General features: G+C 51.3%; 1 protein-coding gene and 1 long non-coding RNA gene across 2 annotated transcripts in view; one reads left to right on the top strand and one right to left on the bottom strand.

Annotated features, from left to right (window-relative positions):
* LOC119967994 (zinc finger protein 850-like) overlaps positions 1-24,647 on the top strand; it is a 46,465-nt gene that overhangs the window by 12,420 nt on the left and 9,398 nt on the right. The window lies entirely within an intron of this gene.
* Positions 10,859-14,676, bottom strand: LOC119967824. Its single transcript, XR_005461080.1, has 2 exons — positions 14,569-14,676; positions 10,859-11,860 (listed from the first exon to the last, which is right to left on the bottom strand). It is a non-coding gene; the product is annotated as an uncharacterized LOC119967824 (long non-coding RNA).

Consider the following 24,647-nt stretch of genomic DNA (forward strand, 5'->3'; position numbering starts at 1 on the left):
ATCTCACCATTTTTCTCTGTTCCACAGAAATCACACCCATCTTTGATCATTGTTTTTTTTAACCAGAGTATTTTGCTCTTCAAAAACCAAAAAAAAAATTTTTTAAACTGACTTTTTTACTAATTTGGCCTTGATACTAGATTTATTGGATGTTACCTCACCGTCTGTCCGCCTTGCCAAGTGATTCTAATTTTAGGCGGTCAAAGGTTTGACTACTCGCCTTTTCCACCGGCTCGAGCGGCGTCCAGCTCAGCAAATCCTTCCAAACTTACACTAAATGTTAGGGGTGAAAATATTCACACAAAGGCCTGAATATCAGTAACAAAGCAGTTTACTATGTCAGAATTCTGGGAGATAAGATTTGGGAACTCCGCAGTCCCGGACAGCACCCTATCTCACTTAAGCTTAAACTCACATGGATTAATAAACAGATTGAAGGCGGATAGCCTAATGACTTGGTTCTTTTCCCATATGTGCCTTCCTTTTTTTAAGACCTTGGCTGTTTTAACTATTCATTTTTCTGTCAATTTTATACCCAATTTTAATGCATTAGTTTTCCCCCAGTGGCCATTTTTCTTCTAAATTTTTATGCAATTCTCCTGACAATTGTCTCAGTTGCTTGGAATATTCCGGATATTGTTTACACAAGGTTTGAAGTGCGCTTCCACTATCAGAGGTTGTATCTAACGTATTACCCATCTCTACACTATTGGCAGTTAATGATCCTTGCGATTATTGTTAATTTGGTGAAATGGTCCTGGACCACTTTATTCAATCTTGAATTTAAACGGAGTTATCCTGCTCCGTTGCCCAATTCAGGCAGGCTCATCCGTGCCTGCAAGCCTATCTAACTACAAGGTTATAACGTCCTTGTTATAGTTTTAACTTAGGGTTGATCACGCACCCTCTAAAGCCTCTTATCGCGGGGGCACTTTTAAACAAAAGCAAGGATCATGATAATGCCGAAACCTCTGTTGTGGCTATTAACTACCAGGGCTACCACCCTTCCTTACGACACTAGTCCCTGACTGTGTCCATGGCTATAACTGTAGGGGCCAACTCCCTCCCTTAAACGGGTTCGCCGGACTGACCTGGATTTCGTAGGAGCGTCCCTGAGCACTGGCAGCGGGGCCGAATCGCGGACGGTACAGCGGAGGGGAATACCAAAGTGGCAAAAATTTTACTCACAGTGGTGGCCCAATTCCTCCTTCGCTCCCGAACTCGACCAGTCGCTTACGCCGTCAGCCTCAGCGGAGACTCTTTGAAATCCCACTTCTGACACCAAATGTGAATGTGAATCTAATTCACTTGTTTCTCAGTCCGGAAGAAACAATCTCGAACACGTCCGTACTTCAGAATATTCTTTATTGCGATCGGAGCTGCTCTCTAGGTATTCCAAAGAACCACCTCTCTGAGAGTGCCAAAGTCTTGCTCAAAGCACCTTTCCTTTATATGTTTTTTTAAGGGGTTGTCTCTTACATTCACTTGAGCTGGCCCCAATACAGATTACAGCTTGTTTTCATCAAATGTTTAGTACATGACATGATTAATTTGTTATTGTCATATATTTTCAATACATAATCTTACAGACATTGAGATAGACATTTTGCGGTTATCTAGTGGCACAAAAGCGTATAGCAATTTTAGCAAAACACCAGGTGTCCAGCCATGATTTATAAATGGCTCTTACATTGGTTATCACAATAATTCCAATACATGATTTTACAAACCTTGAAGTTATCTATTGGCATATGATAATGTAGCAGCTCTAGCCTAACTAGTAGCTTAATTGGTAAATGGTAGTTATAATTGCAAGCGGCCTCCATCTTTCATATCTCATCATCCGGCCATCCGCCTTGTTTCTCAAGGTTGTGTGGCTTATAGTCACACTCCCTTACCTTGAACATCCTGCAATGGCTTCAATAATATATTCTTACATATTCGTTTAATTTGTGATGTCCCACCTGGTTCTTTCTGTTTCTGGCTATTAACCCTTACTTCACATACTTCCCTGCTTCACATTCTCAATTTTATCACTGTTTATTCATCTTCTCACTCAGCCTAATTCACAATACTACATTCACACATGAAAGAAGCAACTTTGTGGACAGCAGGGTGGCGCTGGTGTTAGCACTGCTGCTCACGCCGCCAAGGACTGGGGTACGATCCCGGTCCTGGGTCACTGTCCGTGTGAAGTTTGCACATTCTCCCGGTGTCTGCGTGGGTCTCACCCCACACACAAAGATGTGTATCGTAGGTGGATTGGCCATGCTACAATTGCCCCTTAATTGAAAAAATTGTGAAAATCAAGAAACTTAAAACAACTAACAGAACCAGACCACAGAAGGTTAACTCAGTGAGAAAGGCACTGGACAGGGACTCACAGATATAGAAAATCACACAGACGCTGACTCACAAATAAGAAAAACAAAGCACAAAGTTTTACTTTTCAACTCCGCTACCAGCAGCACTGAATGAGTTGATCAAAGTCTGAAAAATACCTTGTTTCTTACATTCAATAAAACCAATCATTTCCCCCAATCGAGTGTTTTGTTTCCAATGAGCATTCAGAATGCAGTGATTCAAACTCTTTTCAAATTGTTAGTTTTTTTCACAGGACCCATCTTTCCCAAACGGCCATCCTTCGGGATTCATGCCAGCTGGCTGATTTTCAGGACCCATGCTGGCCCAAACTTTGCAACCCACGCCACTTGAACTTTGCTACCCACCATTTTCACTTGCCTTTAATGCGACAAGTGAGCCTGCTTGGTCCTCATGATCTCACTTGCCTTTTCATTCAATGTTACATTCCTGTTGAGGACTTCAGTTGATGATTTTTGTTCTCGCTGCATCCTTCAGAAAAAAATCCCGAGGTTTGTCCTCAAAGTCTTCAAATGCCTTTGAGATTTTGAAGATTTTAATCTTTTGTTTTCCAGTATTTCCCTGCATATAACACACATGAACTTTGCATCCTGTTTTGCATCGGCACAATTAATAAAGCCTTACCTCACGAAATCATCTTTATACTGCTGTGTTCCTGATTTTAGCTTCTTCTTAATGGGTTGTTCATCAGAGGGCCTGGAGCTCACACAAGCACTGCTTTGCCCTGCTGTGGACTCTCCTGTAAGCACTCCAGGTAATTCAGTTGTGAGATCCTTTGTGTCTCTGGCCCTCTTTTCTTTATTGCAAACTAATCCATCTTCAGTTCTTGTCACACGCCTGTTGCTTGCTTGCTGCCAGCTGAGGAGAAATCTCTCCTCCGTGATTTTGCAGCCAAAGCACGGGTCGCATAATGACAGTGAACGGGCCGGGCGTGTGGCCTACCCCCTGATGCCACTTCTGGTGGAAAGACTGTGCCGCTTTAAAAAAGACATTAGGCGTCAGACAGCGTGCTGATGTGAGGATGAGACGGCACTGGGACAGCGTGCTGACGTCAGGAGGAGACAGCACTGGGACAGCGTGCTGATGTCAGGAGACGGCACTGGGATAGCATGCGGATGTCAGGATATGGCACTGGTACAGCGTGCTGACATCAGGAGACGGCAGTGGGATAGCATGCTGACGTCAGGATATGGCACTGGGACAGCGTGCTGACATCAGGAGACGGCACTCGGATAGCGTGCTGACGTCAGGAGGAGACAGCACTGGGACAGCGTGCTGATGTCAGGAGACGGCACTGGGATAGCATGCTGACGTCAGGATATGGCACTGGGACAGCGTGCTGACATCAGGAGACGGCAGTGGACAGAGGACTGACGTCAGGAGACTACGGTACTGGGACAGCGTGCTGATGTCAGTAGGAGAGGGCACTGGGACAGCATGCTGATGTCAGGAAGAGATGGCATTGGGGCAGCGTGCTGATGTCAGTAGGAGAGGGCACTGGGACAGCATGCTGACGTCAGGAGGAGACGGCACTGGGACAGCATCCTGATGTCAGGAAGAGATGGCATTGGGGCAGCGTGCTGATATCAGGAGACAGCACAGGGACAGCTTGCTGACGTCAGGAGAGGCATTGGGACAGCCTGCAGATGTCAGGAGGAGGCGCCATTGGGACAGCGTGCTGACGTCAGAAGGAAACGGCACTGGGACAGCATGCTGATGTCAGGAGACGGCATTGGGACAGCGTGTTGATGTCAGGAGGAGACGGCACTGGGCCAGCGTGCTGATGTCAGGAGGAGACAGCACTGGGACAACACGCTGATGTCAGGATGAGACGGCAGTGGGACATCCCCCTGATGTCAGGAAGAGATGGCACTGAGTCAGTGTGCTGACGTCAGAAGGAAATGGCACTGGGACAGCGTGCTGATGTCAGGAGATGACACTGGGACAGCGTGCTGACGTCCAGAGAAGGCACTGGACAGCGCGCTGACGTCAGGGCGAGACGGGATAGTGTGCTGATGTCAGGAGGAGACAGCACTGCGACAGCGTGCTGACGTCAGAAGGAGACGACACTGGGACAGCGTGCTGATGTCAGGAGGAGACGGCACTGGGGCAGCGTGCTGATGTCAGGAGGAGACGGCAGTGGGACATCGCCCTGATGTCAGGAAGAGATGGCACTGCGACAGCGTGCTGACGTCAGAAGGAGACGACACTGGGACAACATGCTGATGTCAGGATGAGACGGCAGTGGGACATCGCCCTGATGTCAGGAAGAGATGGCACTGGGTCAGTGTGCTGATGTCAGGAGATGGCACTGGGACAGCGTACTGATGTCAGGAGATGGCACTGGGACAGCGTGCTGACGTCCAGAGAAGGCACTGGACAGCGCGCTGACGTCAGGATGAGACGGGATAGTGTGCTGATGTCAGGAGGAGACAGCACTGGGACAGCATGCTGAAGTCAGGAGGAGATGGCACTGGGACAGCGTGCTGACATCAGGAGGAGATGGCACTGGGATAGTGTGCTGATGTCAGGAAGAGACGGCACTGGGACAGTGCGCCGATGTCAGGAGATGGCACAGAGATAGCGTACTGACGTCAGGAGATGGCATTGGGACAACACGCTGATGTCAGGAGGAGGCCAGAACTGGGACAGTGTGCTGACGTCAGGAGACGGCACTGGGACAGCGTGCTGATGTCAGGAGGAGGTGGCACTGGGACAGCGTGCTGAGGTCAGGAGGAGACGGCACTGGGACAGTGTGCTGATGTCAGGAGGAGGCGGCACTGGGACAGCGTGCTGAGGTCAGGAGGAGGCGGCACTGGAACAGCGTGCTGAGGCCAGGAGGATACGGCACTGGGACAGCATGCTGATGTCAGGAGATGGTACAGAGATAGGATGCTGACGTCAGGAGATGGCATTGGGACAACACGCTGATGTCAGGAGCAGACGGCACGGGGACAGTGTTCTGATGTCAGGAAGAGACGACACTGGGGCAGCGTGCTGATGTCTGTAGCATTGTAGATAGCACAATTGCTTCACAGCTCCAGGGTCCCAGGTTCGATTCCGGCTTGGGTCACTGTCTGTGCGGAGTCTGCACATCCTCCCCGTGTCTGCATGGGTTTCCTCCGGGTGCTCCGGTTTCCTCCCACAGTCCAAAGATGTGCAGGTTAGGTGGATTGGCCATAATAAATTGCCCTTAGTGTCCAAAATTGCCCTTAGTGTTGGGTTGGGTGACTGGGTTATGGGGATAGGGTGGAGGTGCTGACCTTCGGTAGGGTGCTCTTTCCAAGAGCCAGTGCAGACTCGATGGGCCGAATGGCCCCCTTCTGCACTGTAAATTCTATGATCTATTGGGCAGCACGGTAGCATAGTGGTTAGCACAATTGCTTCACAGCGCCAGGGTCCCAGGTTCGATTCCAAGCTTGGGTCACTGTCTGTGCGGAGTCTGCACGTTCTCCCCGTGTACGCGTGGGTTTCCTCCGGGTGCTCCGGTTTCCCCCCTCAGTCCAAAGATGTGCAGGTTAGGTGGATCGGCCATGATAAATTGCCCTTAGTGTCCAAAATGGCCCTTACTGTTGGGTGGGGTTATTGGGTTACAGGGATAGGGTAGAGATGTGGGCCTGGGTAGGGTGCTCTTTCCAAGAGCCGATGCAGACTTGATGGGCTGAACGGCCTCCTTCTGTACTGTAAATTCTGTGAGACACCACTGGGACAGTTTTCTGATGTCAGGAAGAGACGGCTCTGGGGCAGCGTGCTGATGTGAGGAGGAGACGGCACTGGGACAGCATGGGACAGCGTGTTGATGTGATGTCAGGAGCAGATGGATCTGGGACAGCACGCTGATGTCAGGAGGAGGCAGCACTGGGACAGCGTGCCGATGTCAGGATGAGCGGCACTGGGACAGCGTGCTGATGTCAGGAGGAGACGGCACTGGGACAGCGAGCTGATGTCAGGAGGAGACGGCACTGGGACAGCGAGCTGATGTCAGGAGGAGACGGCACTGGGACAGCGAGCTGATGTCAGGAGGAGACGGCACTGGGACAGCGAGTTGATGTGATGTCAGGAGGAGATCACCAATATGTAAATTCTGTGAGACAGCACTGGGAAAGCGTGCTGAGGTCAGGAGGAGGCGGCACTGGGACAGCGTGGTGATGTCAGGAGACGGCACTGGGACAGCGTGCTGATGTCAGGAGGAGCGGCACTGGGACAGCGTGCTGAGGTCAGGAGGAGCGGCACTGGGACAGCGTGCTGATGTCAGTAGGAGAGGGCACTGGGACAGCGTGCTGATGTCAGGAGGAGCGGCACTGGGACAGCGTGCTGTTATCAGGAGGAGGCGGCACTGGGATAGCGTGCTGAGGTCAGGAGGAGGCGGCACTGGGACAGCGTGGTGATGTCAGGAGACGGCACTGGGACAGCGTGCTGATGTCAGGAGACGGCACTGGGACAGCGTGCTGATGTCAGGAGGAGGCGGCACTGGGACAGCGTGCTGAGGTCAGGAGGAGGCGGCACTGGGACAGCGTGGTGATGTCAGGAGACGGCACTGGGACAGCGTGCTGATGTCAGGAGGAGCGGCACTGGGACAGCGTGCTGATATCAGGAGGAGGCGGCACTGGGACAGCGTGCTGAGGTCAGGAGGAGGCGGCACTGGGACAGCGTGGTGATGTCAGGAGACAGCACTGGGACAGCGTGCTGATGTCAGGAGGCGGCGGCACTGGGACAGCGTGCTGAGGTCAGGAGGAGACAGCACTGGGACAGCGTGCCGATGTCAGGAGGAGCGGCACTGGGACAGCGTGCTGATGTCAGGAGGAGATGGATCTGGGACAGCACGCTGATGTCAGGAGGAGGCAGCACTGGGCCAGTGTGCTGATGTCAGGAGGAGACGATACTGGGACAGCATACTGATGTCGGGAAGTGGCAATCTGCTCTGCCTTGCACCGGGCCTGTGCACTGCCAGATCCACCTGAGGGGGGCATGCATGCGGACTGTGTTCTCTTTTTTTTAAAACAGCACATGGACTCCCACAAGTTTTATTTGTGAAGATTGAAAACATATAATACACCATTATATTACCCATTGGATAATCTGGGTGCCAACCAGATGGGGCAAAGCAAAATACTGCGGTTGCTGGCAGTTGGGGCTGGCATTCCCAACCTAAAAGCCAGTCGCAGCTGTTGGGTGCTTCTCCCGCGATCAGAAACGCCACAACTGATCGCTCTGCAGCCCTCCTGAGACCCGCACGCAACCCAGCCGCAGGTCACGTGTTTGAAAAGTTATACAGTGAAGGGTTGACTCTGAGAGCCATGTTAACATAACCCCCCCCACCCCATTTGCCCCAGGGAAATATTCTAATCGCCCGGTGGTGTTGCCTTTGATAAAGAATTTGAACTAGCTGAGGAAGCGCTTGAAGCTGGGCCGGGAGTCGGTGCTGGCCCTGTTGTGTGGGAATCCTAGGCTTGCGCCTGGCAGGGTGGATGGTATGTGTGAGAGGTGGCGAGGGGAAGGAGTGGAACGAGGTAGGGAGGGACCTCTATCCAGAGAAGCGATTTGTGGAATGGGCAGAGTTTTGAGAGAAATTCTAGTTGCCGAGGGGAAGTGAGTTCCAATACCTACAGCTGCAGGATATTCCATGGAAAGGACTACACCAGGGTTGCCTTTGTTACCAAAGTATACGCTTCTGGAAAAACTGCTGATTCCAGACATGTGGGGAGAGAGAAGAATTGGGGCTATCTATGAATGGTTGGGAAAGAGACGGTATTGGTGAATACAATTAAGGGAAAATGGCAGGAGGAGGAGCTGGGGAGTGACCCAAGATGGGGGATATGGAGTGATGACCTGCACTGGGTCAATGCGACCTCCTCATGCGCAAGGATGAATCTTATTCAATTTAAGGTGGTTGACAGGGTGCATATGACAAGCATCTGGAAGAGTGGATTTTTCTTTTCGCTGTGAGAGGAGGCTGCCAAACCATGCCCATATGTTCTCAGGGTGTGAGAAATTGGAGTTGTTTTGCGGAAGGGAGTGGTGTTTGAAGTCTTTTCGGAGATACTGGGATTGGGGTGACACTATGTCCTCCAACGCCGATATTCGGGGTGTCGGAAATGCCAGAGCTGCAGGGGTGTGGTGGGAGGGGGACAATGTGGTGGTCTTTACCTTGTGGTGATTGCCCGGCGGAGCATTCTGTTGAATTGGCGATCGACAGCATCTCCAAGGATGGCAACATGGCTGGGGGACGTACAGGAATTTCTGAGCTTGGAGAAGATTAAGTTTGCCGTAAGGGGTCAGAAGACAGGTTCTGTGCAAGATGGTATCCGTTCTTATCCATGTGTAAGGAATTGTTTATCAACAGGGGGGGGATATTAAATGGAAAGAATTTGCACAAACTGTGAATATTAATGGTAATATAATAATAATGGTATGTCTGGATGTTCTTTGTAATTGTGGCTGGTTTGAGTTTGGAATAAAATACATTTTTAAAAAATAATAAAATTTAAATCTGGAGAGGTAACAGGTGGCCAAAGTAGTTTGAGGATAAGGAGCAGCGGATTTAAAACAGAGATGAGCAGAATTACTTCTCTCAGAGTCATGAATCTGTGGAATTCACTACCCCAAACTGCAGTGAATGCCACAACACTTGACGAAATTTAAGGAGGAGATAGACAGATTTTTAACTAGTAATGGGTTGAAGGGTTATGGAGAACAGTCAGGAAAGTGCAGTTGGGGCCGAGTAGAGATTATCATTTTCATTGGCAGAGTGGGCTGGAGGTGCTGACTTGCCTTTTTACACACGGTGCTGGTGTCAGTAAATGTGATGACCGAGTGAATCCTATTCCATGTACAGCTGGTGAACAGTCTTTCTGCATTGTGATTGTATCCACATGTTCACTGCTTAGAGGCAACTGACTACAATCCTAGTCATAAACTACAACATGTTTTGCATAGAGCCTGAGCCACAGTAAAAAGCTCTAAAGCCCTTTACAGTTGTGTTAACAGTCATGACATTAACACAGGGTTGATTCCCCATACCTCCGTGCTTGTTTCCAATCTCATCCCAAGAAAACTGCAATAATTACCATTCAAAAATGGAAATGCAGATATCTTTCCGAGATAAATGGACCATTCCATGGTATAACACCCCTGTGGTTGTAAAACAGCAGATCATCTGGCTCCATGAGCCAAGCCTTGGTCGATGGACTATGAATGTAATATAAGCACAGCCTTACAGATGATTCCTCAAATCCAAGGCACAGTTGACGGTTAAATGTTCTGAGGTCTGAATGGACTCTCAGCGCTCTCACTGCATATTGTTCTGAAAGAATGGGATCATACCTATCCAACCTTTTATCAATTGACTGTTCAATCTTTATTAATACATGATTTTATTCATCTGATTAATACTCCATAATCTCCTTCATGCACGCTCTCTAACTACAATTTGGCGCAGTCAGTAAATTTCAGATAATTAGAAGCCACCTGTTCTGTATTTTCTTTTTAAAAATGAATTGTGCAAATACCAGGGTCCCAGATAAGATCCTTGCAGAATTCCTCTCTTTTCTATTATCAAGCCACTTTGAACTTACAGTTAGTCACTTTGCCACTAACAGTTACATTTGATCATCTAGCGTGGGGATAATAAATTGATAATCTAATAATGGGGAGATGGTTGTTATTGATCCTCTTTCTGCACCTGGTAGTGAACAAGACAGACTTTCATCTGTTCGAAAACTAGTTTTATTCTGGAACAGGTCACTAGTTTGTTGCCAGATGCTTATGCTTGAGGGACGACACCCCCCCCCCCCCCCCCATCATAATAATCTTTATTTTGTCACAAGTGGGCTTACATTAACACTGCAATGATGTTACTGTGAAAATCCCCATGTAGCCGCATTCCAGCGCCTGTTTGGGTACACCGAGGGAGAATTCAGAATGTCTAATTCACCGAACAAGCCCGTCTTGCGGGATTTGTGGGAGGAAACCAGAGCACCCGGAGGAAACCAAGGCAGAATGTGCAGACTCCGCAGAGAGTGACCCAAGCGTGAATCAAACCTGGGACCCTAAAGCAACAGTGCTAACCACTGTTCTACCATGCCTCTCCTGCTCTTATTGTCTGCCACTAGCGTGTGTTGAAAGGATTTTGCAGGTTGATACTCAAATCAGGTCGGGCATATTATAAAAGCACCTTCATTGGTCATCAGGTCCTGGGGTGGGACTCAAATCCGGAGCTCAGCGGCAGAGACGGTACCCACTGCGCCACAAGACCTCCCTGGGAGATGGTGCCAGAGTGGAAATGTCACTGGATTAGTAACCCAGAGGCCCAGGAGTGTTCCGGTGACATGTGTGGAAATTCCAGCACGTTAACTTGCGGAATCTATCCAATATAAAACTAGTCTCAGTAATGGTGACCATGTTACACATAATGATATCCAGAATGCTGGAACCAACATCAAGAATTAATACAAAGAGAAAATGACAGCAGGATCAGTTGAGTACCATGTTCAAATTTTTAGTATTAAATTTAGTATTTTAAATTTTAGAATTCAACCTCTGCAGTCACTTGTGAACTCGCTGGTGTGTCAGCAAGTGAGCCGATCGTGCAAATCTCTTCTCACATACAGAGCAGGTGAATGGCCTCTCCCCAGTGTGAACTTGCTGGTGTGTCAGCAGGTTCGAGGACTGAGAAAACCCTTTCCCACATACAGAGCAGGTGAATATCTTCTCCCCTGTGTGAACCCGTTGGTGCGTCACCAGGTTTGATGATGAAGTGAATCCCTTCCCACACACGGAGCACGTATATGGCCTCTCCCCGGTGTGAACTCGCTGGTGTTGAATGAGGTGAGATGACTGTCTGAATCTCTTCTCACATTGAGAACAAGCGAACGGTCTCTCACCGGTGTGGATGAGCTGGTGTTTAATTAGATCCGGTGAGATTTTAAAGCATTTCCCACAATCGTAACATTTAAAAGGTCTCTCGTCAGTGTGAACTCGCTGATGCAACCCAAGGCTGGACAACAGAGTGAATCCCCTCCCACACACGGCACAGGTGTACGGTCTCTCCCCAGTGTGAGTGCGTCGATGAGCTTCCAGCTGGGATGGGCAAATAAATCCCTTGTCACAGTCCCCACATTTCCACCTTTTCTCCGTAGTGCGGGTGTCCTTGTGTCTCTCCAGTTTGGAAAATCAGTTGAATCCTCGTCCACACGCACGTGTACGGTTTCTCCCCACTGAATGGTGTGATGTTTATTCTGGATGTGTAACAGGTTAAAGCTCTTACCACAGTCAATCACTGGAACACTCTCACTTGGTGTGTGTATGTATCTCGGGGCTTTTCCAGTCACAATAATGTTTCCATTTTTTTCCCACAATCATGTCTCCTTCCACTTTCAGAGTCTGATGATATTCAAGTTGTGATGAATCTAATGACTGACAGATCTTGATGTGATGTTTGGTTTCAGTTTCCCGTCTGCAAATCCTCTCCTCTAATATCCTGTAAATGGAGTTTGCAAAAGTCATCACTAAGTTTAGGACAGAAATTCAGAACAGACAATTCTAGTTTCTCTGGAACATGCAATTCCAATCAAACAAAAACTGCCCAAAATCAGCAATAATGCCTCAAGGAGTTAAGAGAACCTTCCTAACTAAACCAGAATAGTTTTACCAGGGCCAATGAGACACTCTGTAGCCTGAGATACATACTGTTGTGGAACATATTAACCATACTGGTGGACACCTCAAGCACCCCTGCCCCCAGAGCTATCCAGACCATAAACAAGAGGCCAGCAGTCTCTTATGTGCTAAACACAGAAAGTGCTGGGAAAACCCAGCAGTCTGGCAGCAGCAGACATCCTCTTTAATGACATTTCTTGCACGAGTTCACCTTTTAAGTGTATAATTCATCCTCATCTTCCCTTTTAAACTTTTACCATCTTTGCTTAAACTTCTGAAATTCTATGCTCTATTGTCATCCACTTATAGAACATAGAACAGTACAGCACAGAACAGGCCCTTCGGCCCTCGATGTTGTGCCGAACAATGATCACCCTACTCAACCCCACGTATCCATCCTATACCCGTAACCCAACAACCCCCCCCTTAACCTTACTTTTTAAGGACACCACGGGCAATTTAGCATGGCCAATCCACCTAACCCGCACATCTTTGGACTGTGGGAGGAAACCGGAGCACCCGGAGGAAACCCACGCACACACGGGAAGGACGGGCAGACTCCGCACAGACAGTGACCCAGCCGGGAACCGAACCTGGGACCCTGGAGCTGTGAAGCATTTATGCTAACCACCATGCTACCGTGCTGCCCTTATCCTTATCTTTATCTTAGATAAATATCTGGTTATGGTGTTGCTAGGCAAATCGGTATATCAAAAACTCCAGTTCCTTCACTTCTGACTTCTGAGGGAACAGCTGAGTTTCCCCTCTGATTTCTTGCCCCCCCCACCTGCACTACGTTCCCCCAACCTGCCACCCCACTCCCCATCCTGCCTCCCCCAGCCTCCTATCCTGCCCCCCATAACTCCCCCATCCGCCCCCACCCCGCCCCCTCATCCTGCCCCCCGCTCCCCCATCCTGCCCGCCCACTCCCTCATCCTGCCCGCCCACTCCCTCATCCCGCCCCCCCCCCACCCACCTACCCCCCCGCTCCCAAATCCTGCCCCCCCCACTCCCCCATCCAGCCCCCCCTTACTCCCCCATCCAGCCCCCCCTTTACTCCCCATCCAGCCCCCTCCACCCCCCCACGCAGCCCCCTCCACCCAGCCCCCCACTCCCCCATCCAGCCCCCCCCACTCCCCCATCCAGCCGCCCCCACTCCCCCATCCAGCCCCCCCCACTCCCCCATCCAGCCCCCCTCACTCCCCCATCCAGCCTCCCCCCACTCCATCAAGCCCCCCCACCCCCTCACTCCCCCATCAAGCCCCCCACCCCCTCACTCACCCATCCAGCCCCACTCCCCATCCAGCGCCCCTCCCCCTCACTCACCCATCCAGCCCCCCCCACCCCCTCCCATCCAGCCCCCCCCACCCCCTCCCATCCAACCCCCCCACCCCCTCCCATCCAACCCCCCCCACCCCCTCCCATCCAACCCCCCCTCCCATCCAGCCCACCCTCCCCCTCCCATCCAGCCCCCCCTCCCATCCAGCCCCCCCTTCCCATCCAGCCCCCCCTCCCATCCAGCCCCCCCCTCCCATCCAGCCCCCCCTCCCCTCCAGCCCCCCCTTCCCATCCAGCCCCCCTCCCCTCCAGCCCCACCTCCCCTCCAGCCCCCCCTCCCCTCCAGACCCCCTTCCCATCCAGCCCCCCTCCCATCCAGCCCCCCTCCCCCATCCCATCCAGCCCCCCTCCCCCATCCCATCCAGCCCCCCCTCCCCCTCCCATCCAACCCCCCCTCCCCCTCCAGCCCCCCTCCCCCCAGCCACCTCCCATCCAACCCCCCCTCCCCCTCCAGGCCCCCCTCCCCCCAGCCCCCCCTTCCCATCCAGCCGCCTCCCCCTTCCCATTCAGCCCCCTCCCCTCCCCTCCAGCCCCCTCCTATCCAGCACCCCTCCCCCTCCCATCCAGCACCCCTCCCCCTCCCATCCAGCTCCCCTCCCCCTCCCATCCAGCCCCCCTCCCATCCAGCCCCCCTCCCATCCAGCTCCCCCCTCCCATCCAGCTCCCCCCTCCCCCTCCCATCCAGCCCCCCCCTCCCCCCTCCCATCCAGCCCCCCCCCTCCCCCTCCCATCCAGCCCCCCCCCTCCCATCCAGCCCCCCCTCCCCCCTCCCATCCAGCCCCCCCTCCCCCCTCCCATCCAGCTCCCCCCTCCCATCCAGCCCCCCCCTCCCATCCAGCCCCCCCTCCCCCCTCCCATCCAGCCCCCCCCTCCCCCCTCCAGCCTCCCCCCTCCCATCCAGCCTCCCCCCTCCCCCCTCCCATCCAGCCCCCCCTCCCCCCCCCCATCCAGCCCCCCCCCTCCCCCCTCCCCCCTCCCATCCAGCCCCCCCCTCCCCCCTCCCATCCAGCCCCCCTCCCATCCAGCCCCCCGCCCGATGTGAACCGTCCTCCACTCGCTGAACCAGGATGGCGGCCGTGAACCGGGGCCTGTTCCCGGGAGGGAGAAGCCCCGCAGTTGCAAACCACGGAACTGACAATAATTGTGAAGGGTTTGCGGATCCACAAAGTGTTTCCAAATCCTCCCACCCACCGCCTAACGGCGCCTCCGCTTCTCCCGGACAAAAAAAACGTCTCTCGGTCTTCAGCGTCATCAGTGACACTGCGCAAGCACGAACCTCAGATCCTGCGTACTGGTGTCCAACTCCAGCAGCGCATGCGCTCGGTCTGAATGCCTGCATAGTGATTGACGGCAGCTGCCGACCAGTAGAAAGAGAGGGCGGGAACATGGGATCAGGCAGAACAGCCAGGTCCTCCAACCAATCGGAGAGAATGTGGGGCGGGGCTGAGACCGGATCTCCCTCATTGACTGAAACTCTCCATCATTTGGAAAGCTGATTTCATTCAAACTCCAGCAGAAAACTGGACCTTTCTGCTTGTGGCTTGAAACAGATACCGCCCCCCCCCCCCGTGGGTGTGGAGGAAATATTTAAACATTTGTTCGTGAGATGTGGCAACATGATGAAAATAATATACAATTAATTCATGGGCTGTCTTCAAGAAATAACTGGGCATACAGGAAATGTGTCCATTGGAACAGGGGAGACCCTGGTTGCAATAAATGAACCGACTGAAAAGTTAGGACGGGTTAAAAAGGTCAATACCGTTATTATTAAGAACAAGCTTGAATACAAAGAAAACTGATCTCTAGATCATCTCTGTAGTTTGGTGTGAATCAGGTCCATAGGGGTTAATGTTTTCTACTCCGGGAGTCATGTAAAAATCTGGAATTATGGATTGATCTGGGAAGATCTGGATCAGTGCATTGACGGTACTTCAGAAGTGATCCTGTGACAGCAACAATCCCATTGCTTCTGTTTGCAAAACAGATGGAACTCTCGATGGAGACTGGGTGTCTCCGAAGATGATATACACAAGGAATTTGTGAACTAACCGAGGGCAATAGTGAGAGGAACGAAAAGGATCTGGAAAGCAGCAGATACTGTATGCTATTACAAAAGAAATGGGACCTGGCTGTGCAGATATCAGGTTGCACACAGCACACACATACACACTTTAAGCCACACATAAGGATTCTACCTAATCAGGTCGGTAACATTCTGCCTCACACCAACTAACAACAGTCAAGGAGCAGTCTATTGGCAGCCCGGAAGCTCAGACCCTCTAGGAGATAGTGTGAAACACAGTTAACATCCTGGGATAATTATAGCTTCTACCTTCCTTGTGGTGTTAGAGGTTATGCTATTTCCACTTAAAGTTCCTTACGATTGAAGGTCAGGCCATAGCAGAATTGACGGAAAGCCGAATACAAAACAGATATTAGAGTTTTAGGGAGTTTGTAGCCGTCTTTCCAAACATTCTGCTGCCTGGCTCTTCCTTTTCACTCCACATGGCCTGATCTTGTTCACCTTGTGGATTGGACATTCTGTTATGGAAGACAAGCTGGTTGCAAAGCAGAAGACAGAGGGAAGAGATTAAGAGGAGGTCCGGAGACTGACAAAAGGTGGGGAATAGGGTTCCTGCAGGGAGCAATGCTGGGATCACTGTTATTCATAATTTACATTCAACCATTTGGACTCAAAATCAGAAATCCAATTTGAAAATTTGGGAGCAGAATAACAGTAAATCACAGATAAGAATTTCCAATTCACAAAACTTCGTAACACAGCTCAATAAATCTGTAATAAATATGTAACAGATTAAACAATGACACAAGGACGTGATGATTAGATTGGATTTGTTTATTGTCACATGTACCCAGGTACAGTGAAAAGTATTTTTCCGCGAGCAGCTTAAGTAAATGAAAATAAGACTTCCTGCGGCAGCTATGAAGGAGTAGGTCGCACATTTGATGGCTCCATCTTGGGCTGGAACTTTGGACATTTTTCCCCAATTTTTGTCGGATCTGCTTTGGAAAATTGATGTTGGATGCAACTGTGATGAGGAATCCTACATCAGTGCATGGAGAGGCGGGCCAGGAGTGCTCGCAAAGGAAGAAATAGGTGAATGTAGAAGGTTTGGGCTGAGGCTGCAGCAGGAGATAGCTTGGCAGACAACTGGCTCGAGGGCCCAGCGGTCGATGGAGCAGCTGATGCAGCTTATACAGGACTTCGCCAAGCAGGAACAGGAATGTTTGGACCCAATTAAGGAATCGATTGCACGGCTGAAACTCAGATTGGAGGCTCAAGACCGGGCGATCCAGAAAGTGGAGAAGGCACTAACTGAGCAGGAGGAACAGCAAGCTGTGGTGGAGTTGGAGGTGAGGATGTTGAGAGACCAACAGAAAAGGCTTCAGCAGAAGGTGGAGGATCTAGAGAACAGGTCCTGCTGGCAGAACCTGAGAATATTGTATCTCTTGGAGGAATCCGAAGGAAAGGATGCAGGGGCATAAATACTGGGTATGTTTGAAAAGTTACGGGGGAAAAGAGGGCGTTCACCCGACCCTTGGAGGTGGACAGGGCGCACATAGGGTTAGTGAGGAAGCCGCATCTAGGTGACCCCCCCCCCCCTCCCCCTCCGAGAGCAGTGGTGGTGAGATTCCACAGGTACCTGGACAGGGAGTGTATCCTATGGTGGGCCAGGCAGACACGTAGCTGTAAATCGGAGTTCAGCATCCTGCGTATATATCAGGATCTGAGCGTGGATGTGGCCAGGAGAAGAGCAGGGTTTAATCAGATCAAATTGATCCTTTTCAAGAAGAAGATTAAGTTCGGACTGCTGTATCCAGCCCGTCTTTGGGTCACTCATGAAGAGCAACATGTCTATTTCGAGTCGCCCGAGGAAGCGATGGACTTCGCTAGAAGGAAAGGGTTGGTAGTGGACTGAGGTATTTGGACTGAACTTTGCTGCAGTGTTTTAAAAGTTTTTGTTTTTGGACGTTATCTGTAATTCCTTCTGTACCAATTTGGGGCCTGCGGATAAGCTGTGTGAGTTAAAGTTTGCATTTGCACTGATGGGGATGGAGGTGTAAATGTTAGATGTTCGATCTTTTTAATTTTCATTGTGTTTCTTTTGGGCAATTGTTGGGATTGTTTTCGTTTGCATATGTGTATCCGAACTGCGGGGGGGGGGGGGGGGGGGGGGGGGGGGGACAATAAGTGGGAAAATGTCTGGCGCCATGGGCGGGGGCCACCAAGCTAGCTAGACGGGCTAGCTCATGGAAGCTCAGTGGAGGATGAGCAGATGTTATGCCTGTTGAAGTGGGCTGTTTGTATAGTGCTGTTACTGAGGGGTGGGGGGAAATGTTCTGCTGACGGGGGAGGGACCTTTGCTGTGGGATAATAGGGAGGCTGCCTGGGGGCGGGTCTGTGGATGCGTGGGGCGCGGGCTGGAGACTGGCCCAAGAAAGGTGATGACTGATTGGCGGAGGGGGTGGGGGGGGGGGGAGAAGCCCCCTCCCCCAACCAGGCTGATCACATAGAACATAAGAGGGCTAAATAGGCCGGTTAAGAGTGTACACGTGTTTGCGCATTTGAGGGGACTGAAGGCGGACATGTCAATGTTGCAGGAGATGCACATTAGAGTAGCTGAGCAGGTCAGATTAAGGAAGGGATAGGTTGCGGAGGTTTTCCACCGGGGCTGGACCCTAAGACTAGAGGGGTCGCGATCCCGATCAACAAGCGAGTGTCATTCAAGGCGGGATGAATAGTTGCGGATGTGGGGGGGTCGGTGCATCATGGTCAGTGGGAAGCTGGAGAGGTTGCCGGAGCTAAAGTGGTTTATGGAGCAGATGGGGGTGGTGGGGGGGGGGGGGGGGGGGGGGGGGTGGACCCATGGAGATTTGGGAGGCCGAGAGTAAAGGACGTTTCCTTCTACTCGCACATGCATAAAGTCTACTCGCGGATTGAATTTTGTATCCTGAATAGGGCTTTACTGTCAGGGGTAGTGGACACTGCGTATTCAGCGATCACGATCTCGGATCATGCCCCGCACTGTGTTGACCTGCAGGTGAGCAAGGAGAGTCACCAATGCGCGTATTGGAGATTGGATGTCGGACTGTGAGCAGATGAGGAGGTGTGTGTGGGCAGCTGAGGAAATGTATCCAGAACGTTCTGGAAGTCAACGACATAGAGGAAGTTTCGACTGCTGTGGTCTGGGAGGCGCTGAAGGCGGTGGTTAAAGGGGAGCTCATCTCGATATGGGCCCACAGGGAGAAGGTAGACAGAGCAGAGACGGATCAACTGATAAAATACTACAGGTCAACAGGAGTTATGCGGAGGCCCCAGAGGCAGGGCTTCTCAGGGAATGATGGAGGCTGCAGGCGGAATTTCGCTTAACTACAGGGAAGGCTGTGCAGCAGCTTGGCAAGGCAAGGGGGGCGATTTATGAAAATGGGGAGAAGGCCAGTAGAATGCTTACACAGCAGCTTAGAAAGCGGGAGGCAGCCAAGGAGATTGGGAAAGTAAGGGACAGGGATGGGAACCTGGTCAGAGATTCAGCTGGGGTCAATAAGGCATTTAAGGAATTCTACAGCACGCTGTATGAGTCGGAACCCCCAGCTGGGCCAGAGGGATGAGGCAATTCTTAGGGAGGCTGAGGTTCCCGAAGGTTGACGAAGAGTTGGTAGAAGGGCTGCGGGGCCTGATTGGGTTGGAAGAGATAGTAGAAGGGCTGAAGGCCAGGAAGTCAGGTAAAGCACCGGGACCGGACGGGTACCCAGAACAGTTTACAAAAGGTTCTCTGGGATGAAAATGAAATGAAATGAAAATCGCTTATTGTCACGAGTAGGCTTCAAATGAAGTTACTGTGAAAAGCCCCTAGTCGCCACATTCCGGCGCCTGTTCGGGGAGGCTGTTACGGGAATCGAACCGTGCTGCTGGCTTGCCTTGGTCTGCTTTCAAAGCCAGCGATTAGCCCTGTGAGCTAAACAGCCCCGGGGATACTGGGGTCACTGCTGATGAGGACATGTAATGAGGCAAGGGAGAGAGGGAGAGAGGGAGAGGGAGAGGGCCCCCCCCGATGATGTCACCCCCCCCCCCCCCCGATGATGTCACAGGCCACTATCTCATTGATCCTAAAGCGGGATAAGGACCCAAGCTATGCGGGTTCTGCAGTCCGATCTCCCGACTAAATGTAGACGCCAAACTGTTGGCTAAGATCTTGTCTTCAAGGATTGAAGGCTGCGTTCCGGACGTGATTGGGGACGACCAGACGGGATTTGTTAAGGGGAGGTAGTTGGTGGCCAACGTAAGATGGCTGCTGAATGTAATTATGTTGCCCCCAGAGGGTAGGGACGTAGAGGTAGTGGTCGCAACGGATGCAGAGAAGGCATTTGTTCGGGTTGAATCGGATTATCTCTGGGGGGGTACTGGGGCGGTTTGGATTTGGACGGGGCTTCATTGACTGGGTCAGGCTGCTGTATCAGGTGCCCGTAGTAAGTGTTCAGATGAACAGGTTGACATATGGGCTATTTTAGGCTGCACCAGGGGACGAGGCAGGGATGCCCCCTCTCCCCGCTGTTGTTCGCACTGACCATAGAGCCACTGGCAATCACGTTGAGAGCCTCAATGGGCTGGAAGGGGCGGGTCCAGAAGTGGGGAGGGGGGGGGGGGTGCGGGAAACACAAGAGTCGGACCCAGTGGAAGGGATGGAAGAAATTATGACGATGCTGGGGAATTTTGGCCTGTTTTTGGGTTACAAATTGAACATGGGGAAAAGTGAGATGTTCGAGATCCAGGCAAGGGGGCAGGATAGGGGATTGAGGGAGCTGCCATTTAGAGTGGTGGGGGGAAGCTTCTGGTACCTAGGCATCCAGGTGGCATGGGAATGGGAACGGCTGCACAAACTAAATCTGGCCCGACTAGTAGACCAAATGAAGGAGGACTTTTGAAGGTGGCACGTGCTCTCGCTGTCACTGGCTGGGAGGGTACAGACAGTGAAAATGATGGTCCTCCCAAGATTTCTGTTTGTGTTTGAGTGTGTCCCCATCTTTATTCCATGGTCCTTTTTTAAACGGGTCAACAGGGTGATCTCTGGCTTTATATGGGCGGGTAAGACCCCACGACTTAAAAAGAGGATGCTGGAGCGCAGCTGGGGGGGGGGGGGGGGGGGAAGAGGGGGGGCTGGCGCTGCCAAACTTTAGTAATCATTACTGGGCGACCAATATAGCCATGATTAGGAAGTGGATGGTGGGGGGGGAGGGGGGGGGGGGTCGATGTGGGAGTGCGTAGAGGGAGCATCATGTAAGGGCACTAGTTTGAGGGCGTTGGTAACGCCGCCTCTGCCATTCCCGCGGGCAAGGTACTCCACCAGCCCTGTGGTGGTTGCGGCCCTGAAAGTCTGGGGGCAATAGAGGATACACGTGGGAGCATCGGTGTGGTCTCCAATCTGCAATAATCTCCGGTTTGTCCCAGGGAGGCTAGATGGAGGGTTCTGGAGATGGCAGAGAGCAGGGATTGAGAGGATGGGAGATATTTTCATAGAGGGGAGCTTTCCCAGCCTGAGGGAGTTGGAAGAGAAATTTGAATTGGCGTGAGGGAATGAGTGTAGGTATCTGCAAGTGCTGGACTTCCTACACAGGCAGGTCTCAACCTTCCCGCTCCTACCACCAAGGAGGAGACAGGATAGGGTAGTTTCCAGAAGTGGGTGGAAGAAGGAAGGGCTTCTGACTCATGGGGTCTGAGGAAATGCAGAACGAGGAGCTGAAGAGGAGTTAGGAGGAGAGATAGGGGACGGTCTCCGGGCGGATGCGTTGAGCAGAGTCAACGCGTCCATATCATGTACCAGACTCAGTTTGATACAGTTCAAGGATGTTCCCCGGGCTCACATGACAGTGGCCCGGATGAGCATGTTCTTTGGGGTAGAAGATAGGTGCTCAAGGTGTGCGGGCGGACCAGCGAACCATGTTCATATGTTCTGGGCATGTCCGAAACTTGGGGGATTTTAGCAGGGGTTTGCAGATGTCATGTCGAAGGTGTTGAAAACAAGGGTGGCACCGAGTCCACAGGTGGCGATTTTCGGAGTGTCAGAAGACCCAGGAATCAAGGAGGAAAAAGAGGCAGACGTTCTGGCATTTGCCTCTCTGGTAGCCCGGAGACGGATATTATTAGCTTGGAGGGACTCAAAGCCCCCAAAGTCGGAGACCTGGCTAACTGACTATGCTAGCTTTCTCTGCCTGGAGAAAATTAAGTTCGTCCTGAGAGGGTCAATGTTAGGGGTTGTCCGGAGGTAGCAGCCATTCGTCGACTTTTTTGGGGAAAATTAACTGTCAGCGGGGGGGGGGGGGGGGGGGGGGGGGGGGGGGGTGAATGATTGGGGTTTAGTTTAGCTGAGAGTAGGGTGTTAGAAAAGGTGGGACCTGTGAGGAAGACGGCTTTTGCACTATGTTTATATTTGTATGCACACTGTTTCTTCTGTTATTGTTATAAAATCATAAATACCTCAATAAAATGTTTATTATTAAAAAGTACATGAAAAGAAAACTAAAATAAAAGAAAATACATAAGAGGGCAACACAAGGTACACAATGCAAATACTTAGACAGTGGCATTGAGGGAACCCTACAGGTGTGTAGTATTAATCAGGTCGGTCCATAGAGCGCCGTTTAGGAGTCTGGTAACAGCGGGGAAGTAGCTGCTTTTGTGTCTGTTCGTGCCTGTTCTTAAACATTTGTAGCTCCTGCCGGTGGAAGAAGTTGGAAGAGTGAGCAAGCCGGGTGGGAGGGGTCTTTGATTATGAGTACGCCGGGTGGGAGGGACCTTTGATTAGGAGTACGTCGGGTGGGAGGGACCTTTGATTATGAGTAAGCCGGGTGGGAGAGGTCTTTGATTATGCTGCCTGCTTTCCCCAGGGAGTGGAAGGTGTAGATGGAGTCAATGGATGGGAGGCAGGTTTGTGTGCTGGACCGGGCCGTGTTCATGACTCTCTGAAGTTTCTTGCAGTCTTGGGCCGAGCAGTTGCCATACCAGGCTGTGATGCAGCCAGATAGGATGCTTTGTGTGGTGCAACTGTAAAAGTTGGTAAGAGTTAATGTGGACATGCCAAATTTCCTTAGTTTCCTGAGAAGCATAGGCGCTGTTGTACCTTCTTTTTTTTTTTACAATGTATTTTATTACAAGCATGTATCAAAACAGGTTACAGTGATTAAAAGCCCCGGGAATCAATCAACTATACAGTCTACAGATGTTCCCCCTTTTTCACCCCATTCCCCACGATGAACAGCCACTCAAACACGGTCACAAACATCCCCCACCTTTCCTCAAACTGCCCTGAAGAGTCCCTTAACTCTTTATCTTCTCCAACCGCAGGAAGTCGTACAGGTCACCCAACCAAAGCGCTACCCACGATGCCGACTGCCACTCCAGCAACATTCACTGCCGTGCAGAGTGAAGGCCACGACATCGGCCTTCCTACTCTACATGAGCTCCGACTTTTCTGAAACCCCAAATATCGTCCCCAAAGGGTCCGGGTCCACCTCCTCGTCTACGATCCTGGCTAAGACCGCGAACATTCCAGCCCTGAATCTTCCCAATTTTTGCAACCCCAAAACATGTGCGCTTGATTCATTGGCCCCACCCACGCCTCTACCATTCATCTGCTACCGTCTGAGAGAACCCACTCATTCTCACCCGAGGCATATGCACCCTGTGCACCACATTAAACAGTATCAGGCTCATCCTTGCACAAGAGGAGGTCCAGTTTACTCTCCGCAGTGCCTCACTGCATACTGCCTAATTGATCTCCATTCCCAACTCCACTTCCCATTTCTCCTCGATCTTCACCACCCGCTTGCCTCCCTGCTCCCACAGCCACTTGTATATATACCCAATTCTTCCCTCCCCTTCCACATCCAGAAGCAGCAGTCGCTCCAGCAGGGTGTATTCTGCTGTGCTTTCTTGGTGGTAGCATAGATGTAGGTGGACCAGGACAGATTTTTGGTGACATGCACCCCTAGGAATTTGAAGCTGCTAACCATCTCCACCTCGGTCCCGTTGATGCTGACAGGGGTGTGTACAGTACTTTGCTTCCTGAAGTCAATGATCAGCTCTTTAGTTTTGCCGGCATTGAGGGATAGATTGTTGTCGTTGCACCAGTCCACGAGGTTCTCAATCTGCCTCCTGTATTCTGTCTCGTCGTTATTCGAGATTCAGCCTACTATGTCGTCAGGAAATTTGTAGATAGAGTTGGAACCAAATTTTGCCACGCACTCGTGCGTGTGCAGGGAGTATAGTAGGGGGCTAAGTACGCAGCCTTACTGGGCCCCGTTACTGAGGACTATTGTGGAGGTGGTGTTGTTGTTTATTTTTACTGAGAGTGGTCTATGGGTCAGAAAGTTGAGGATCCAGTTGCAGAGTGAGGAGCCAAGTCCTAGGTTTTGGAACTTTTGATAGGAGCTTGGCTGAGATTGTGGTGTTGAAGGCGGAGCTGTAGTAAATAAATAGGAGTCTGATGTAGGACCCTTGTTGTCGAGACGCTCTAGGGATGAGTGTAGGGCCAGGGAGATGGCGTCTGCTGTGGACCGGTTGCGGTGGTATGTGAATTGCAGTGGATCACGGCGTTCTGGGAGTATGGAGTTGATGCGCTTCATAACCAACCTCTCGTAGCACTTCATTATGACAGATGTCAGGGCCACTGGACAGTAGTCATTGAGGCACATTGCCTGGTTCGTCTTTGGCAACGGTATGATGGTGGTCTTCTTGAAGCAGGTGGGGACCTCGGAGCGGAGTAGGGACAGATTAAAGAGGTCCGCGAACACATCAGCCAGCTGGTTCGCGCAGGCTCTGAGTACACGAACAGAGTTCCCATCCGGATCTGTAGCCTTCCGAGGGTTCACTTTCAGGAAGGCTGAACTGACTTCGGAAGCTGTGATGGTGGGTACGGGTGTGTTATGGGCTGCTGGGGCAGTCAACAGCGGATCATTGGTTTCATGCTCGAACCGAGCATAGAATGCATTGGGTTCATCAGGGAAGGGTGTGCTGCTGGTGGAGATACTGCTCGGCTTCACTTTGTAGCCCGTTATGTTGATGAACTGCCTTACTGATGAATTCGCTGGTGACCAAATTCGGAAGTACAGTCAATACTGAGGAAAAATACAACAAAACCCTGGGATCAAAAATGCACACATCATTAAGAGATGGAATTCCTGGAAATTCACCAGCTCTTTCTTAATCTGGAGATCAAATGGCTATTGTATAATTATTGCAGCAGCTAAAA

The sequence above is a fragment of the Scyliorhinus canicula genome, chromosome 6 (genome assembly GCF_902713615.1).
Source record: "Scyliorhinus canicula chromosome 6, sScyCan1.1, whole genome shotgun sequence".
In the NCBI taxonomy this organism is placed as follows: domain Eukaryota; kingdom Metazoa; phylum Chordata; class Chondrichthyes; order Carcharhiniformes; family Scyliorhinidae; genus Scyliorhinus; species Scyliorhinus canicula.